Source organism: Molossus molossus, unplaced genomic scaffold (genome assembly GCF_014108415.1).
Source record: "Molossus molossus isolate mMolMol1 unplaced genomic scaffold, mMolMol1.p scaffold_m16_p_22, whole genome shotgun sequence".
Lineage (NCBI taxonomy): Eukaryota > Metazoa > Chordata > Mammalia > Chiroptera > Molossidae > Molossus > Molossus molossus.
The window spans coordinates 22,939,076-22,957,841 of record NW_023425358.1 but is presented as its reverse complement, the minus strand read 5'-3'; the positions used below and the strand labels follow the sequence as shown (position 1 = coordinate 22,957,841).

The 18,766-nt window shown below is 41.5% G+C and overlaps 1 long non-coding RNA gene across 1 annotated transcript; it reads right to left on the bottom strand.

Moving 5' to 3' along the window:
* Positions 1-10,594: 10,594 nt before the first annotated feature.
* Positions 10,595-17,686, bottom strand: LOC118639867. Its single transcript, XR_004961307.1, has 7 exons — positions 17,380-17,686; positions 16,210-16,374; positions 15,781-15,905; positions 14,630-14,790; positions 12,090-12,366; positions 11,643-11,729; positions 10,595-10,731 (listed from the first exon to the last, which is right to left on the bottom strand). It is a non-coding gene; the product is annotated as an uncharacterized LOC118639867 (long non-coding RNA).
* Positions 17,687-18,766: the final 1,080 nt, after the last annotated feature.

The following is an 18,766-nucleotide window of genomic DNA, read 5'->3' as shown; positions in this document are numbered from 1 at the left end:
CGCGGCCGCTTTGGCTCCCTGAGAAGTCAGGCAGAGGGGGCTTGGAGACAGGCTCGGGGCTCAGCCCAGGACAGGCTGCTGCCCACTGCTCCCCTGGTTGCAAGTCCTTGCGGGGTCCCTGCGAGTTTAGGAGCTGCGCGGCTAAAGGGAAGACGGGGAGGAAAGGAAAGACGGGCACATGCTCCCAGAAGGGGGAGTGCGCCCCGTCACCTCCTGATCCCAAGGTCCTAAGGAATGTCCAGTGCTGCGCGCACTGCTCAGAACGCGGAACTTGGCGCAGCGAGACTGCCAGTGGCGTAGGAACTGGTCTGCGGTCTGAAGGATCCAGGGCCTCCCCACATTTGTTTTCTGAAAGTCATCCCAAAGCCTTCTTAGTTGTTAAAAAAAAAAAAAAAAAAAAAATTAACTGAGCAAAGCATAAGAGAGCTCTGGCCTTTTGTGTGGGCGTCATCTTTGGTACGCGGGGTGGTTGGTGGATGCCTCCGGAAGGAGCAGGGTGTGGGCCGCAGACCAAGGCTGAGTACAGGGCGGGATCCACGCGCTGGTGTGGACTGAGTCTCTCGGGGAGGCGGGTGCCCGATGGCTCTGTTCCATCCCTCCCGAGAGAAGACTGTGGCACAAGCTTTGTGAATGGTCATAGACCACAGTGGGCTAAAACCCTCTAGTGTACGCAACTCACTGATTTTCTTTCCCTACCCTCTTCATTATTTGACTCTTATTTTTGTTTTTTATGGATTTCATTCTGCATCTCAAAACCTTTTGGAAGCTAAAGAATGTATATGTATATGTGTTTCTGCATGCATTATCATAACAAGAATATCCAAGTTGATATACACATACAAACAGGTTTTTCATGATTTGTGGAAAGCATTTTGCACATCTTATTGCACGTGGGTTTTCTTTCAAAAGAATTCTTTGATTACAGATTTTCAAAGAAAAAAGCCATTGTTTGCAACTTATTCTTCAAAAAGAATTTGCTAAATGCCAGATGCTCTTTTGTGGCCAGGAAAATGTATCAAATACACATCCTTCTGTAGAAACTTTAACATCCTTCTGTGAATTCTAAAAGTTTGCAAAGTTCCACATGCAATTCTATATGTGTCGGGATCTAGGTAGGAGTGGGGTATAGAGTGGGAATTGAGATGAGCTCAGAAAGCAGTCTACTCAATCAGTTGTGAAGTCGTTGGCATTTTTAGAACCATGCACACGGAAACACTTTTACTGATTTTTTTAAAGATTAAAATAAACCTAAAATTTTAAAAAGCCAAAGTGAACAGCAACAAGCATTTATTTATATCATAAAGAATTGCAATCTGGGGCATAGATTCAGGCAGAAACGCAAATTATGTCCCAATTATGGAGTGAAAGCAAGGAGTTTTTATGAGAAAGGGAAGGGAAATAATTGTATGAATAAAAGGAAGGAATTTCTATAGGTGCTGATAAGCTACACTGTTTTTTAACTATACCTGGTGGTACTGATTCTAAAGAATGTCCTTAAATTTCAGTCCTCTCAGTCAGGACGTCTGCACACAGTCGTCTGGAAAACAATGTTAGTCTGGCTCAGTCCGAAGGTCATTTCACCCAGTTAAACCATTCCAAAGACTCAGCAAGAAGCACCAGCGAGGCCTTTTCTCTGGGACTGCAACTCCAATTTCATTTTGAAATGGCTCTGTTTATATTATTTCTCATTAAAATTAAAGTAGGCATTCTTTAGCTCACATAGCCAACCAAAATAAATTTTTCATTTCTCAAACAGCTGTTTTTGCCCAAAGACTAAGAAAGAAACACCTCTACCCTCTATTATCTCTGAGAGGAAACTTCAGACTCTTATCCTATACCTCATTGATATGTGTGCATGACTCCCAATTAAAAATACAAGTTTTGGGTGGTAAGTTAATTTTTTTGATGACGTTGAATCTGTATAGCTGTCTACAACTATGTTGTTACTTGTCAGTGCTAGTTGATAATAGCCATCCTACTCAGTCTTTCAAGATGTATTAAAGCGTTTTCAGTTATTCACATCTGGATGAATTATCAACTTGGTCAAATTCCAGATGAAATTAATAACTTTTGCTGCACTGTCAAAATTAGCCAAATGTTTTGGAAATTATTTATTAACACAGTGAAAGTTGATCTGGTATTACCTGCATAGAGTCTCCTTATGAGCACATTTTTCAGAAAACCTGTTTTATCAATCTTTTTTATTTTAACCAATTTGGAAGGATTTTTTTCAACTTAGATTATGAACATTTTCAGTTAAAAAAAAGTTTCAGACATAAAGAAAATAACGTAATGAAAACCCATGTCTACCAGCTCTCCTAGGAAATAAAACTATAAATACAGTTGAAACTGCTGGCATATTCTTTCCAGATTGTATTCTCTCCTTCGTACCCACACTGTAAATTTGCTGTTATGATTTCCACGCATATCTGTAATCGATTATTTTTACTCATTGTTGGTTTTGTTTTTAAGGTTAAGTTTGTTTTTAATAATTTTTGTTTATTGATTTAAGAGAGAGGAAGGGAGAGGGAAAGAGATAGAGACCTCAATGAGAGAGAATATCAATTGGCCACCTCCTGCATGCCCCGCACTGGGGATCCACAACCTGGGCATGTGCCCTGACTGGGAATTGAACCTGCGACCTCTTGGTGCATGGGTCAATGCTCAACCACTGAGCCACACCGGCCAGGCTATTCAACATTGTTGATGGGGTTTATCCATGTTGCTCTGTGTAGCTCTAGTTCATTCTTTTTCATTGTTATACCTTTCATCATTCTCTTCTTGGTGGGTATTTAAGTTGATTTAAACATTTTGCTCTGATAATACCATATGGACTTCCCAGTAGGTCTCTTCTTATGCACATGTATGTATTTTTTCTAGAATATATATTTATGAGTTAAATTGCTGAGTCACAAAGTATAAACATCTTTCACAGTCGTTCTCAAATTATTTCCCAAAATGTTTATACAATTCACGGGCCAGTTGTGTTGTAGAATGTCTTTCGGTTTGAGTTTGATGTTTCCTCGTGATTAGGTTCAGGTTGTCCATCTTTGGCAGGAATATCACGAAAGTAAATGCTGTGATCTTCTCGGTGTATCCAGTCGGGACCTTCATTACGAAATGGCACAGGATTCCAATCTGTCCCGTTTCTGAGGATGTTCATTTTGGTCACTTTGTTAAAATGATGTCCGCCAGGCTTCTCTGTTAAGTTACTCTTTTTCTCTTTGTAATTGGTACATATTTTGTGAAGAGGCACTTTGAAACAATGTAAATATCCTATTCTCCACATCCACTTCCAACCATGTTGGAATAACAGGGTTCAGACTTCCCCTAAGGTCTGAAACGATGACAAAACTCTGACAGAATATGGGAAACAGTCGTTTCGAGACACCGGATGCTAAGCAATGCTGCATATTGATCTCAAATGAGGCGAGTCCTATGAGTGCCCCAGCTTACTGCCAGGCCTCACACAGGGAGGGGAACTCATGCAAGCTCAGTGGTCCTGCCAGGTGAGGCTGAGGACTTGAGGCGGTTACGGTGGCTAGGATTCACAGGACAGTATCAGAGGGCAGGGAGCTACATGCAACTCTGGAGATCTGCATGCAACTCTGGAGATCTGCATGCAACTCTGGAGATCTGCAAAGAGTTCTCGTCTTGAGCACATTCATGAGGAATCTACTGGAGGTGGGGGATGACAGAACCACCATAAAGAACAGACAGAACAATGTGTGGAGCTTTCAGGGATGAGAACAGACCATGTTCCCACCAGCCAGCATTACCAGAAGTTGCCAGAAACTTCATGATAATACAAGTCATTGGATAAATTCTGAGAATACAGTCACCTCAGTGGTGGAGCTGACTTAGCTTTGGACTAGAGGCTGCTCAGGCCCTGACCTAACAAAGCTTAAAAGCAAGCCCTGAAGGGATCAGATTGTTTCCAAATAACCATGTCCCAGAACAAAGCACAAAACTATTTAAAGAAATATCCTCCCCCTAAAAATCCTGCACCCTATAATGTAAAAAGTTACAGTGTCCAGCCTCTAATCAATAATTACCAGGGATGCAAAGTAGGAAAATAACGTTTACTGAGGAGAAAATTCTTTCAACACTGACAAGAAAGAGCACAGATGATAGAATTAAAGAAACAAGGACACTGCAACAGCAATTATAAGTATACTTTAATATTTTCCAGAGGATTCGGAGGACATGCACATGATAAGGAGTGACATGGAAAATCGTTAAAGAGAATACTTTCCACAGATGGAAACTGTCTTGTTCCTTATCAAACTTTCAATCTATTCATTTTTTCATACCAGTATAGACCTGCGATGTCCTTTTTTATTCAATGCAGTAGCATTTCAAGTTGTACCCGAATGGTCAGTGGGAGCCCATTGAGTTGTCGTCTGTGTACCTTTGACATATCCGAAACATGCTTCGTACACTTGTCAATTTTATGATACACAAAATGTTCCACCCTTGGAATCGGCTATTTTCCAAGGAGCCCTGGTCCCTTTTAATGGAGATAAATAGTATTTAGAAGCTAAATCTGAGTGTTAGCTGTTTTATTCATATCGGGGTGTTGCGGCTGCCAGGCCCTCCCACTCAGAGGTAGGGGGTATATCTGCATGTATGGCAACCAGTTGACCCATCAGTTGATAGATGTAAGCCACGAGTTTGCATCAATACCTCCAATTTCAATCCAGGACTATTTGGGTTCATTCTACCTTTCTTTTTTTTTTTTTTTTTTTATCCTCACCCGAGGACATTTTTCCATTTTTTGTACAGATAGAGTGGGAGGGAGAGAGAGAGAGAAACATGGATGTGAAAGGGACACATCGAGTGGCTGCCACCTGCACGACCAACCAGGGCCGGGGACAAACTGCAACCGAGGTACATGCCCTTAGCGGGAACCGAACCCGGGTCTCTCCGGACTGCAGGCCGACGCTCTAACCGCTGAGCCAAACTGGCCAGGGCTTAAGATGCTTTTTGATACGCTGAGGTTAATTTCCTTTCTGACTTATGATTTTTGTGTGTTTTATTTAAGAAATCTTTTCTTTGAAATCATAAAAAATATTCTTCTCTAAAGCTTATAAAAGTTATTTTCACATTTAAGACTTTAATTCACCTGGAATTGATTTTTGTGTATGGGTAGAAGTAGGGATCCAGTTTTGTTTTGTTTTGTTGCTGTTGTTTTTTTGAGATTATGTTTGTTATGAAATGAGTTCATTATTATTAAATAGTTCATGTTTTGATCTGTGAGCTATCTAAGAAACCGATCTGCAGTTTTACTTCTATAATATCAAATTTCCATATATCATGGGTCTAATTCTGAGCTTTTTCTTTAGTCTGGTTATTGATTACTGTGCTGACCATGAGCATACTATCTTATTTACCATCACTTTTCATGCAGCCAGGGTCCAGTAAGGAAAACAAACCTCTATAAGTATTTCTTCTTCTTTTTTTTTTTTTATCCTCACCCGAGGACATTGTTCCATTTTTTTTTTGTTTAGATAGAGTGGGAGGGAGAGAGAGAAAAACAGAAAGAGAGAGAAACATCAACATGAAAGGGACACATCGAGTGGCTGCTTCCCGCATGACCCAACCAGGGCAACCGAGGTACCGAACCCGGGTCTCTCCGGACCGCAGGCCGACGCTCTAACCACTGAGCCAAACCGGCCAGGGCCTCTTTAAGTATTTCAAGCGAGAGCAGATAAAGTTTGGAGAATTGGGTGTTTACAGAAAACAGTGGCAGGACTGGAGGGAGAAAGGTGCAGGAAGTGACTGCTACTTCTCTGGTTTGCCTCTAACTTTCAGGGGGTCGGGAAGGTGCAGGGGCTACAGGAAATCTCTGGAAGTAATCACTTGTCACCAGTACTTAGGCTGGTGGTTTATAGAAAACACCTGAAGGATGCTGCACACTCTCACATGTCATCTGCTGCAGTCCGTCAGGCATCTGCCCGTCCTTGACAAAGGAGCCAAAGTATACTTGGGCCCTCGTTATGTGAGTGCCTTTCGTAGAGAGTCTAACCAGAAACCTGCTGGCAGGGTCCGGGAAGATGTAGCTCCTGCCATGTGGCCCTGTGAGTTGGGGGCAGGGCAGGAGCAGAGGCTGTGAACTGCCTGCAGGCATCCTGGCACAGATTCCTATTAATTAGACTCGTTATCTGGTAGAACAGTTCTCTCCCTCCCTGCACACCCACACCCCTTCCTCATATTGTCATGGGTATTCTGAGTCCGTCACATCGCCATATGAACTTTAAGCTGATCTTGTTAAATGTTACGAAAAACTCAGGATTTTAATTGGAATTATACCTAATTTTCAGACTAATTTTAGGTTCATTGACCCTTTATGATAGTCAAACTTGTTATCCTTTAATATGATTTCATCTTTCTAACTCCTTTTAATAAAGCTTTATGACTTTCTACATGAAGGTCCTGTGTCTCTTTCATTATATTTAGTAATTCAACAGCACTCATTGAAAAATATGTGCTAGTCACTATTCTATGTGGTGAGGATATAGTGGTGAACGAAAGAAAATACCTATCTTAATTGACCTTAAGATAGCAAACTTATTATTTAATGTACTACCATGTAACAATAAGAACTATGAAGAAAACTAAAGCTGGAGTAAAGAGGATAGAGCATGTGTCTTAAAATTGTCAGGGCAGGCCTCAGAGGGGTGACAGAGCCGAAAGCTGAAGGGGGTGAGTGAGCAAGCCGTGTGGGTGTCAGAGAAAGCAGCATGTGCAAAGGCTCTGGGGCAGGAGCATGTTTGACACACCCAAGAAGCAACAAGAAGGTCTCTGCTGGAGTGGACTGAGCAGGGAGGAGAGAGATGGGCCAGATTACAGAGCACTCCATAGACATGAGAGGGCTTTGGCACAAGCAGATAAGGTGAGCTGATACATGTTTTAAAATAGTTGCTGGGGCTGCCGTGTGGAGAACAGACTGGGGGGAAGAAGGGTGGGAGCTGCAGAGGCGAGTGAGGAAATCATTAAGTTAGTCCAGACTAGCAGTGACCGGCCAGCCAGCAGGCTGCAGAGGGCATAGTTCCAACAGGTTTGCAGGGGGTTGTATGTGGCACATCCAAGAAAGGAAGAAGGTGAGTGAAGCTTCATTGCTTTCCCTGAACAACTGGACCGAGTTGCCATTTTGCTGAGATTCAGAAGACATCAGAGAGCCCTGGCTGGTTTGGTTCCGTGGTTGGACCAAAGAGTCACAGGTTCCGTTCGATCAAGGGCACATACCTCGGTTGCAGTTTGGTCCCTGGTCCTGGTTGGTGTCGTGAGGGAGGCAGTCAGTCGATGTGTCCCTCTCCCATCAGTGGTTCTCTCTCTCTCCCTCTCTTTCTCACACCCACTCTATCTGAAGATCAATGGGAAAATGTCCTCAGGTGAGGATTTTAAAAAGGAAGATTTCAAAGGGAACAAGACTGGGGGGGGAGGGGGAGCAGGTTAGGTTTTTTAAACTTTATATATATTGACGTATAATGACATATAATACACAAATTGTAATTGTACCACCTGATGAATTTTTACCAAGTGAACCCATCCAGATAGCAAGAACAAGAGTAAATATCATAACTGTAACACCATAAATTTGTTTTGCTAGTTTTTGAACTTTATATAAATGGAAACATAAGGTATACATTCTATTCTGTCTGGCTTTTTTTTTTTTTTTTTTAATTTTTTTCTTTATTGATTTGAGAGAGGAGGGGAGAGGAAGAGAGAAACATCGATGAGAGAGAACATCAATCGGCCACCTCCTGCATGCGCCCCCCGGGGAGTCTGCCCACAACCTGGGCATGTGCCCTGACCAGGAATCAAACCAGCGACCTCTTGGTGCATGGGTCTATACTCAACCACTGAGCCAGGGGCTGTCTGCCTTCTTTTACTGAACATTTTATTTGAGATATTATCAAATATTTCCTTTATAGCTACTATTTTTAATTCCTGTTCAAGAAACATTTGCCTACCTTAAGGTTAAAGTCTCTTGTTTTTTCTATTTTCCCTAGATTTACTGCCTTTTAGTTTTACCTTTTAGGTTTAGATGTACAATCCACCAAGAATTGATTTTTTGTATGTGGTGTGATGTAGATGTCAAGATTAATTTTTAAAAATATGTATATCCAATCGATCCAGCTCCATTTCTTGGAAACTCCATTCTTTCTGCATTGTACCGCAGTATCATCTTTGCCATAAATCAGGCGCCCGGTGTGTTTCTGGACTTTCTATGGTATTTCATTCATCTGTCTATCCTTGCACAAAACCCTTTCTAATGGAGCTTAATTCCTGGGGGTGGAACTTCTCCAGCTTTGTTCTTTTTCTAGACTCCGTTGGATATTCCTGGCCCCTTTGCAATTCCATATGAAATTTAGAATCATCTTGTGAATTTCTACCGACCCACCCCAAGTCCTTCTGGGGCTTTTTATATAACTTACAAATAATAAAATATATAAATATTAAGGGTACAATTTGATGAGTTTTGACAAATGTATCCTCTCCAGTCGAGATGTAGAACAGTCCATCACCACAGAAGGTTCCATCATGCCCCTTTCCGGTCAATGCCCTTTCTTACCCAGAGGTAACCGCTCTTGATTTCTAGCACCAAAAATTGGTTTTGACTATTCTAGGATTTCATATAAGTTAAGTCATAAAGTATAAACGCTTATGTGTTTGACTTCTTTTGTTGTTGTTGTTAATCCTCACCCAAGGATATTTTCCCATTGATTTTTTTAGATAGAATGGAAGGGAGAGAGAGAGACATCGATTGGTTGCCTCCTACATGACCCCAGGGATTGAACCTGCAACCATGTATGTGCCCTTGACCAGAAATTGAACCCTCTGTCTGAGTGCTGACATTCTAACTGCTGAGCCAAACGAGCAAGGGCATGTGTGACTTCTTTTGACACAACATAATGTGTATGACATTCAATCATGGGGTTGCATGTATCAGTTCATTTCTCATTAGTGCGGAGTATTTCGTCTTAGGACTATACCAACATTTGATTACCCATTGACCTGCTAATAGTCATTTGGATTTTTTTTTTCACTTTGGGGCTACTATGAAGAAAGCAGCTGTGAATATTCTTGTATGAGTCTGGGTGAATGTGATTTCATTCCTCATGAGCAAATACTTAGACATAAAAAATGGGTGTATGTGTATGTTAAGTGCTTGCTTTGTTTGTTTTTTTATGTTGTTTTATGAAAAACTGCCAAACATTTTCCAAAGTAGTTGTACCATTTTTATACTGCCACTAACAAGGTATGAGAGTTCTAGTTGTTCTGTATACTCACCAACAGTTGATATGGTCAATTTAGCCATTCCAAGGTGGAAAGTGTTTTTTGTTTTTTTTTTAATTTGCAGTCCCTGATGACTAATGATTCTGAGCACATTTTCATGTGCTTGTTGATTATTTATGTATCTTCCTTTGTGAGGTTTTGGTTATAATCATTTGCCTTTATTTTTCTGTTTGATATTACTGAGTTGTGGGTGATATATATATATTTTTAGGTTTATGATCCATCTTGAATTAATTTTTGAGTGTTGCTTGAGGTGACCGTTGAGGAGGTTGTTTTTGTTTGTTTGTTTTTCCTAAATGACTCAGTTGTTTTTGCACCTTCTATTGAAAGGACTGCCCTTCACCCATTGCCTTTCCCTGGGCTCTTTTCTCTCCACATATTTCTAGACTCGACTCTACCCACTAATTTACTTGTTTATGTGCTAAAACCACAGTCTTAATGGTAGCTTTCAAAGTCATGAGGTCAACTTAGTTTTTTCCTACTAAAACTTTGGTTGCACTCAGGTTAACTCTGTAGATAAATTGGGGAGAATTAACATCTTAACTGTATTGAATATTCTATCCAGAAACACAGGGTCTCTCTCCATCTATGTCTTTAATTTTTCTCAGCAGTGTTTTGTAATTTTCAGTGTATGTCTTATCGGACTTTTAACTTATCCTAAGTATTTTTCCTCAACTTTATAGACGTATAATCTACATGTTATGAACTATACCCATTTTAACTATGCAATTCAGTGTGTTTTATTTATTTATTTTTTATCCTCATCCGAGGACATTTTTCCACTTTTTTTGTTAAGACAGAGTGGGAAGGAGAAAGAGGAAGAGAGAGAGAGAGAAACATCGATGTGAAAGGGACACATCGAGTGGCTGCCACCCGCACGACCAGCCAGGGCCGGGGACAAACTGCAACCGAGGTACATGCCCTTAGCGGGAACCGAACCCGGGTCTCTCCGGACCACAGGCTGATGCTCTAACCGCTGAGCCAAACTGGCCAGGGCAATTCAGTGTGTTTTAATCAATTATTTTATGCTTACTGACATAATGGTAAACAGAATTGGTTTTAATTTGTTTTCTAATATTTGTTGCTAATATATAGAAATAAAGTCATATTTACGTTTGGTTGTGATGTCTCTTAAAATTCTTTTGTTCTTGGAGTACTTAGCCTCTACTTTTTCCTTTTAGTATTGACTTAAAGAGACCAGACCAGTATGCATATAAATAAATTTAAATTATATTAAAATAAAAATTCAGAACCTTGGTTACACTAACCTTGTTTTGATTGCTCAATAGCCACGTGTTCCTCGTGGCTACTGTAGTGGACAGCACAGATTCCCATCATTGCACAAAGTTGTATGGAGTTGGGTGGCCCTACCATCTGGATTTGCCTCATTGTGTTTTCATGGTGTTGTGTAACTCGTTCCAATAATGTCTGTATTTACAGTAAATTGAAAGTTATACGCACATACTTAAAAGCTTAATTAAGTGCAGATTAAACTTTTAGTTCAAAACTGCCTCGTCAAGTGATGCTGTATCCTTTGTACTGCATTGCAAAGAACTAAAAATTGACTGCTGGATTTTGCAACATGGATGTGGCTGTTGATCTTGGGGTGGAGGCAAAAATATGATAGACCAGTGGGAAGCTTTGGTCTGAAAGAGCAGAGAAATGGGGTGTTTGCTGGATGGGGATATGGGGCTAATTTGAGAGATTACAGTATGTTTATGTGCTGATAGGAATGACTCGACTGAGAGGAAAATCTGATAGTGCAGCAAAGAAAGGGGAGAAATGTCGACACTGTCCTTCAGAAGGCCAGCGCGAGTGGTCTGGCAGGTGGAGGTGTCGGCTGTGGGAGGGGCCAGACAGTCCCACCCACAGTTCCTCAGTGATAAAGAGGAACCTGGGACTTCTCTTCTGACTGATTCTATTATTTATATCTAAGCGTCCAGGCCTAAAAAGGGGTACTGTAGTGGCCTTTCACTGTGTGGCTTCAGACTTCTATATTTTGTATGTTCTTATATTTCTCATATCATATGTCATCCATATATATATTAAAGATATATACAGCCCGGCCAGTGTGGCTCAGTGGTTGAGCGTTGACCCTGCACCAAGAAATCGCTGGTTCGATTCCCGGTCAGGGCACAGGCCCGGGTTGTGGGCCAGATCCCCAGTGGGGAGCATGCAGGAGGCGGCCAATCAATGTTCTCTCTCATCCATGTTTCTCTCTCTCTCTCCTTCTCACTCCCTCTCTCTCTAAAATCAATAAAGGAAAAATTAAAAAAAAAAAAAAGATATACACAAATATATTTCTTATTCCTCTGCTGTCTTTTCTGCCTTCAGTTTACCTGACTCCACAGCCTTCCTCCCGCTCCAGCTCTGAGCTACTTCTGTCAAACCGTAGGTTCAGGCATCCACAAGTAAGGCCATGAAGTCTAAAGGAAAAAGTCCCATTGACATTACCCAAGGGGCCCTGACTGTGTGGTTGCGCTCATCCCCGGCCCTACACATCAACTGTGTGCTCCCCCCCCCCGCCCCTCTCCCCCTCTCCCTCCCTCCCTCCCACTCTATCTGAAGATAAATGGAAAAATATCCTCGGTGAGGATTAAAACATAAATACATAAATTACCCCAAGTGGCAAGTAACTGGACATGGGACTGTAGAGTGGGCCTGTTTGTGGCTCTCGAGGGGCCTTTGCTCTGTTCTATTCACCTTTGTCTCCTGCCGGCTTCCTCTGCTCACTCAGATTGGCCCCTCTGCAGTGCTGAGCACACACCCATGGTGGTCTCACTCACCTGAGTTTCCATCATCACCTTTGGGCTTTCACTTCACCTGCAAAGACCTGGTCTAGACGAGATTCCTGTGTTGAATTCATGAGAAAGGAAATGTGACTGCAGGGACTTTTCCTAAAGATCTGACCTCGCTAGCTGCAGCCGGGGGGGTTGGGTCTTCCACATAAAACTCCACTGCCTCTGTGCTCTGTCATCCCTCAGGCCTGGGCCAGGGCAGTTCTTAGGAGGGACGGCGGTGGCGGGCAGGGGCATGGTGATTGGCATTCCCACTCTTCGAGCTCTGTGAATTGTAATACAGGCATCTCATTAAGGGAAGGGCACCAGCTTTATTTTATGGACTTTTTAACACCTATTTTAACTTTCTGTTTTTTTTTTATTTTTTTATTTTTTTAAATTGGCTATATTCTATTTATCACAACATACCCTCAGCAAATATTTATGGAATAAATGCCTTTTGAAATAAATAAGAACTGCCTCTTTATGCATTTTTGGTTCAAAAACAAAATGGCTAAACTCCAGAAAGATCTGTATAAAAAAGAAAAATCACACTTTGGCCAAATGCTGCCAGGCAGATTAGACAGTAGCTTCATTTACCTGCCCCAATGAACGAAAAGGGTAAATTCTGAGTTCTGCTACTGGGATCTAAAGTTATTTTAGAATTGTAAAACTTTTTATTTATTATGACTACATTGAGAATATTTATATCTTTCAGAATATTATTGTTCCCTGAAGCCCAAGTGCACAATTGCTACAAATTTAATAAATATTTTGAGATTGGCAAAATGTTTCCTTAATGCCTCCATGTCCTTTAATGTATTTGGACCCAGATGTCTTGGCCTCATTTGCTGGAGTGGATGCCGCATTGCCTGTCAGGTCCCTGCTGTTCGCCACTGTTTAGTACTATCAGGGGCTGTAAGCAGGCGAACTCGCTGGGAAAGTTGAGGAAAGGCTTTCAATTGAGAAAGGTACCAAGCTCTGGTTCCTGTCCAGAAATTCTGAGGTTAAAAGCAACAAAACAAAGTGACTATAAATGAAGCATCAGAATATGAACATTGAAAAGCAGCTGCAGCCAGGCTGCTTGGCTCGGTGGGTTGAGCGTCCTCCCGTGGAGTAAGAGGTGCAGGCTCCATGCCGCAGGGGACATGCAGGAGGCAGCCGATTGATGTAACTTTCTCATATTGATGTTTCTAACTCTCTCTCCCTTCCTCTCTAAAAAAACAAAAAACAAGTCAATAAAAACATTTTTTTAAAAAGCAGCTGCAGTAGCTCAGAGCAGTCCTGCTTTTACATGTCTTATATTAGCGATCAATTGAGGTCCTCAAGCACATAACCAAATCTTCATTAAAAGCCGTTCTCTCCTTTCATGGAAACATCTTACAAAACATGTATTCCACAACTGGGTAAGCAAATTCTTCAGCAGTAACAGAGAACAAAAATTGTATTTCCTAAGGTAATAGGAACCACACTATTGTGCTTATAAATCCTTGCGTAGCTCTGTTAACCTTGGAACCATAGATTTGCTCTCTGGATTATTCCGCTAAAGTCGATTTCTACTTTAACAGTAATCGCAGGATATAGTTCTTACCTTGTTTCTTAAGAAATGGTAGCACTGCTTGGAATTTCCTTTACACTGATAAATGTATTTCACTGTGCTTGTAATAGGAGTATAACAGATTTGCTTCTTGTCTAATTATGGTGGTAAACCATAGAATTCAGCCATTCCAGTTCTCAGGGAAGTGACGTTCTCCATAATTTAACACTTATTAGTTTTCCATATATGAATGTGTTTACTGATGCCCCTCGGGGCCAGAGCCTTGCCCAGTAATTAGATCCACATTCAATCTGTGTTTTCCTAGTTTTAAAAATACAGGGATTGAAGGGCGGCCAGTACTTCGTTTAGGATTTTTGTCTAGGTTTATAAATAAAATGGGCCTACTGTTTTCTTATATTATTGATCTTAGAATTAAGAAAAGCATCATGAAATTATTTGAATATCTTTTTTTTATATATTTTCTTTTTTTATCCTCACTCGAGGACATTTTTTCCATTTTTTGTTCAGAGAGAGTGGGAGGAAGAGAGAGAGAGAGAAACATCGACGTAAAAGGGACACATCGAGTGGTTGCCACCCACACGACCCAACCAGGGCTGGGGACAAACTGCAGCTGAGGTATGTGCTCTTAGTGGGAACCAAACCTGGGTCTCTCTGGACCGCAGGCCGACTGAGCCAAACCGGCCAGGGCTCGTCTAGTATTTCAAATTTTTATTGTTACGCAAATGAGACAGTACCAATCAGTATTTGTTTTGATTTATTCACATTTACCTAGCTTTGTTCACTTATGTTTCTCAGACTTTTACATGTAGGACTGTTTTCCTCCTTTGTGAAATACTTTCCTTGGAAGTTTCTTTAGATACAGGGATTTGGTTATAATAAACTGTTTTGTTTTGCCTAAATACTTATACAACTGTAGATTTTCTGTTCCTCCAACTATGAACACAGAAGATCAGAAGCATTTAGCATCTGAATGCCACCCACTACCAGGTACCTGATGCCTTGGGCTGGAGACGCCTGCAGGTCGGCTCTGCTGTGCGCTCTCGGGTACTGTTCCTGGCAAGCGTGAGTGTCCAGTGTTTTTACAAGAATGAACTCCAGGCAGAGGTACATGCTCATCAACGACACATGACACTCTGTGCACTGCAGAGAAACCTAGAAAGTGTGGGATGTGCAGAAAGTGATTCAGACACAGCACTTAAAACCGAGGGAACTCATGCTTTAATAGACACTGAAATCACAAAGGAAGGCCAAATGCCTTAGCAATCTCAATAAAAATATGAAGTTCTTTTTACATGATAAATTTCATAATATAAAAAGTTTAATGCCATCTGGAAACGGTAATGTACAAAAACGTCCACATAGGCCAAAGATGGCTAACTCTGCATACAAGGGACGTGAGTGCCAAGTGGGGAAGGAGTCTGTGGAGAGGAGAGGTGACCACGTCTGTTCTTACATGGAACGTCTTTGAAGGATCTGGCACAAACAAGGGCCCAGTTCACAAACCACATGAACAATCATTTTAGATAAAACAACAAAATATGCGATGAAATATACAATTTTCACTTTCTGCCTACTTACTAAAAGCAAACCAGATTATTGCGTGGTAATTTTTCCAGCCTGCACTGAAACTAACAAAGGGACAGTTCTTGTGGTGGGACAGGCAGGCACCATACTGAGACTTGCTACAGTGATCACCTATGGAGAGTCACCGGGACAGACAAGGTCAGGATGGGGACAGTGGGTGCAGCACCTGGTCTCCTGCTTCGACCCAGCAAGTATCAGTGTGGACCATGATTTTTTTCAAATGGGATGGTGACAATTTTTTCTTTTTACTACATACTAATGTGGATCAAAAGGTAAGTTTTAGTAGCTAATTGTGTCTTGGTATTTTGACTTAGTTCCAATCAGCAAAGTAGTTGAGTAAGCTCACTGGTGAGAATTAAGGTAGAGTCTACTACCACCTTGCTCTGTGGTCACACTGAGGTTTCCAGGAAAGGAGATTTCATTGTTTGTGTTCAGTGTATTTGTGTCTGATGGAGGACAGTAGGGACAGGACATTCCAGTTTCCTGAGCTGAAAAAGAATTGCATCCAATGGTATCTGCATATGGAGCAGAAAAAATATTTTTGTAAATTTTACCCACATCCACTGACTCCTTCCAAAGTGGAGCAAGGAGCCAAAGACTATGGCTCATTCACTTCTGTCCATGTGGCTCAGGGTTCTCATGCATGCCAATCAATTCTGCCCACAACTCGACACTCATTTCCCCTAGAGTATAGAAGCAACGCATTATTCTAATTGTGTTTTCTGTAATCTATACCAGGAGTCAGCAAACTGTCTTAAAAGGCCAGGTGTTTAGATATTTTAGGCTTTGTGGGTCAAGAGGCAAAATCAAGACTATTATGTAGGTATATAGATAACTGTTTAAAAATGTAAAATCCATTTCTAGCTCACGGTTGTAAAAAAACAGGCCTCTGAGCAGATTTAGCCCGTGGGTTGAAGTGTGCCAACTCCTGATCTGTACAAAGAAATCTGTGAATTATACAATATCACATAATTTTTAAGTGCATACTTTCTTCAGCATAGTCTGAAAAATCCATTCTGATTATACATCCATTTCACTCATGTAGAAAACACCAAGAATGACAGTGAACATAAAGAAGCAACAACTCTACAGTGATTTTCAGTTTGGTCCTATTATTTCATCATCTTAGCTTTCCTTCATCGAAGCTTATATCTAGAACAACAAAAAAACACATACACCATTTATTTGGCTTTTCAACATGAAACCCAGAACAATGCACGTAGGACTAAAACCAGGTTAGGGTCCACGAATCCTCCCAGCTGGCTTGATAACTTGGGGCGCGGTCTAGTGGTGGAGGGCGTGCGCCAGAGGTGGGCAAATGGGGCAGCACCCTCGTCCTCACTGGCAGAGCGGACCCCAGGCCTTTCCTCCGGGGCTCCTTGGCACTTGGGAAAGAGGCTGAGATTTTTCTGAGAAGTAAACTGCCAAACTATCTACATATGGATTCAGAGATTTACTTTGAGGTGTAGTTTTCATTTGAGGACATGATTTTGTTATCTAATGCACAGTGCTATAAACTTGGTTTTCATTTGCTACACTAGTACTTTTATTACCATTTATTTATTTTCCTCCTGACATAAAGACCACCTCATAATTGCTTGCTTCTTTATAAAGTATTTCTCTTCCAGTGTTGCATCAGAGTTAGAATGGGAGGGATATCCTTATTGTTTGCTTTTGTCAACATGGCTGTTGGGTTAAATGCAAAAACCTCTGTGATATAGCAGAGAAGACTAACACAGATTGAATAATTATTATCCATTCCTCTTTTCAGAGTACACTGAGGAACAGGGCAAGTGGTCAGTGTATGTATATAAATGAGATCCTACCCAAGGTTAAAAACTCTCCCTGTGGATCTTGATGTTAGTGTCCCTCCTGCCAGGGCCCTCATGTCTACTTTCTGGGTAGCTGGTGTCCTGGGCCTAGCCCACCTTTGTGTGATATATATCCTCTGAGTGGGGATGGTAGGCTTTTCATTTTAGAATTACCTAAGAGAGGCTTCTTTAAATTCTCCGACTAAATGTAGTACTAATATGATTTTCAGCATTTCTTTACTTAGATATGTTAATGGTTTACGCCCCCCTCCCCCCTTTGACTATTCTTTTATCTCCTCCAGGCTGGCAAAACTTGCAGTGCAGTCATAGCTGTAGGAAAGCCCACCTGTTTTCTCCCTGTGACAGTGCTCTGAGGGGGGTGTTCCCTACCCAGCAGTATTTGGATGTGAACCTCAGCCAAGGCCCGACTTCTCAGGCCAGGGGCAGTACAGCCTTCTGCGGGAGGGGGCTTGTCCTTCAGGAGCGAGGGGCTCGGGTCAAAGCTCAGACGAGAGTCCCTGTAGCTCACAGACATGGGGTGCTGGGATTGTGAGAACCTGGCAACAGAGTTAGGCAGAAGTGGTTTCAGAGGCCTGGAGATAGGGAAAGAGAATACAATTAAGCAGCTAATAAAGGGAAGAGGCGCTGGAAGGCTAGATTCTGGTTAAATCTAGTTAGCCAGAGGATTTTTTTTTTTTTTTTATAAGGAAAATGATAATTTCAGTCTTTCCACCCCAAAGCCTGATAATTACTTATTGGTGACTATTCAAAATTTGACATTTTAAAAAACTTTTTGAGCTTTTAAAAATAATAGCTATAAATGCAAAGTACTATTGATAATAAAACCAAGTTGTTTATCCATGTACAAAAAAGGTCAATAATGTTTTAAAAGCACAAAGTTGCATTTTAAATCACAATTGCATAGTTCTAAAATGCCTGGATAAGAGTTATATAAATTTTTTAAGAAACTTCAAGTTTGGTTGACAGTGGCCCCAAGGACGTCTGCAGAGCTTGGCGAGGCCGAGGTCAGGAGGAAGCGCTGTTGGGTGTGAATTATTGCATTGTTACCGAGATGTTATAATATCATGAAACCAGAAATGCTACAATTTAATTTCAAATCATTGGCATTTTAAAAACCATTACAGTGATACCTCGGTTCTCGAACATAATTCGTTCCAGGAGGACGGTCGAGAACCGAATTGTTCGAGAACCGAAGCAATGAAACCCAATAGGAAAGCGTGACTCCACAAAGCGTGACTCTCTCTCTGCACTCACACTGATGACACAAGCAAGGCGCGCTGGGCCGAATGAACGCCATTCGGCTCAACTCGGCTCATCTCGGAAGTTCGAGTTCCAAATATTTGTTCGGATTCCGAGACAAAAGTCTCGAATCTCCTGGTCGAATACCGATTTGGTCGAAAACCGAGGCGTTCGAGAACCGAGGTATCACTGTATTCTGTTTTTGGCTGATACATTTTCATGTAGAATTCAAGTTAGATTCCATGTACCCCACCCCCGACCAGCACCTGGGAGCCTTGAAGAAGCTCTGTCTGTGTCTCTGTGTATAAAAGGTACTGCATATATACCTCTTAGCAAAATATGTTCCCGTTCCTCCCCCACCCCAGAACCATGGCCATTTCTAATACAAAAGTCCTGTTGAAGAATCGCATCAAAGACGAGAAGCAGAGAGTTCAAAGGTAAACATTTGGTGAAGTGTATAGAAAATTCCATGA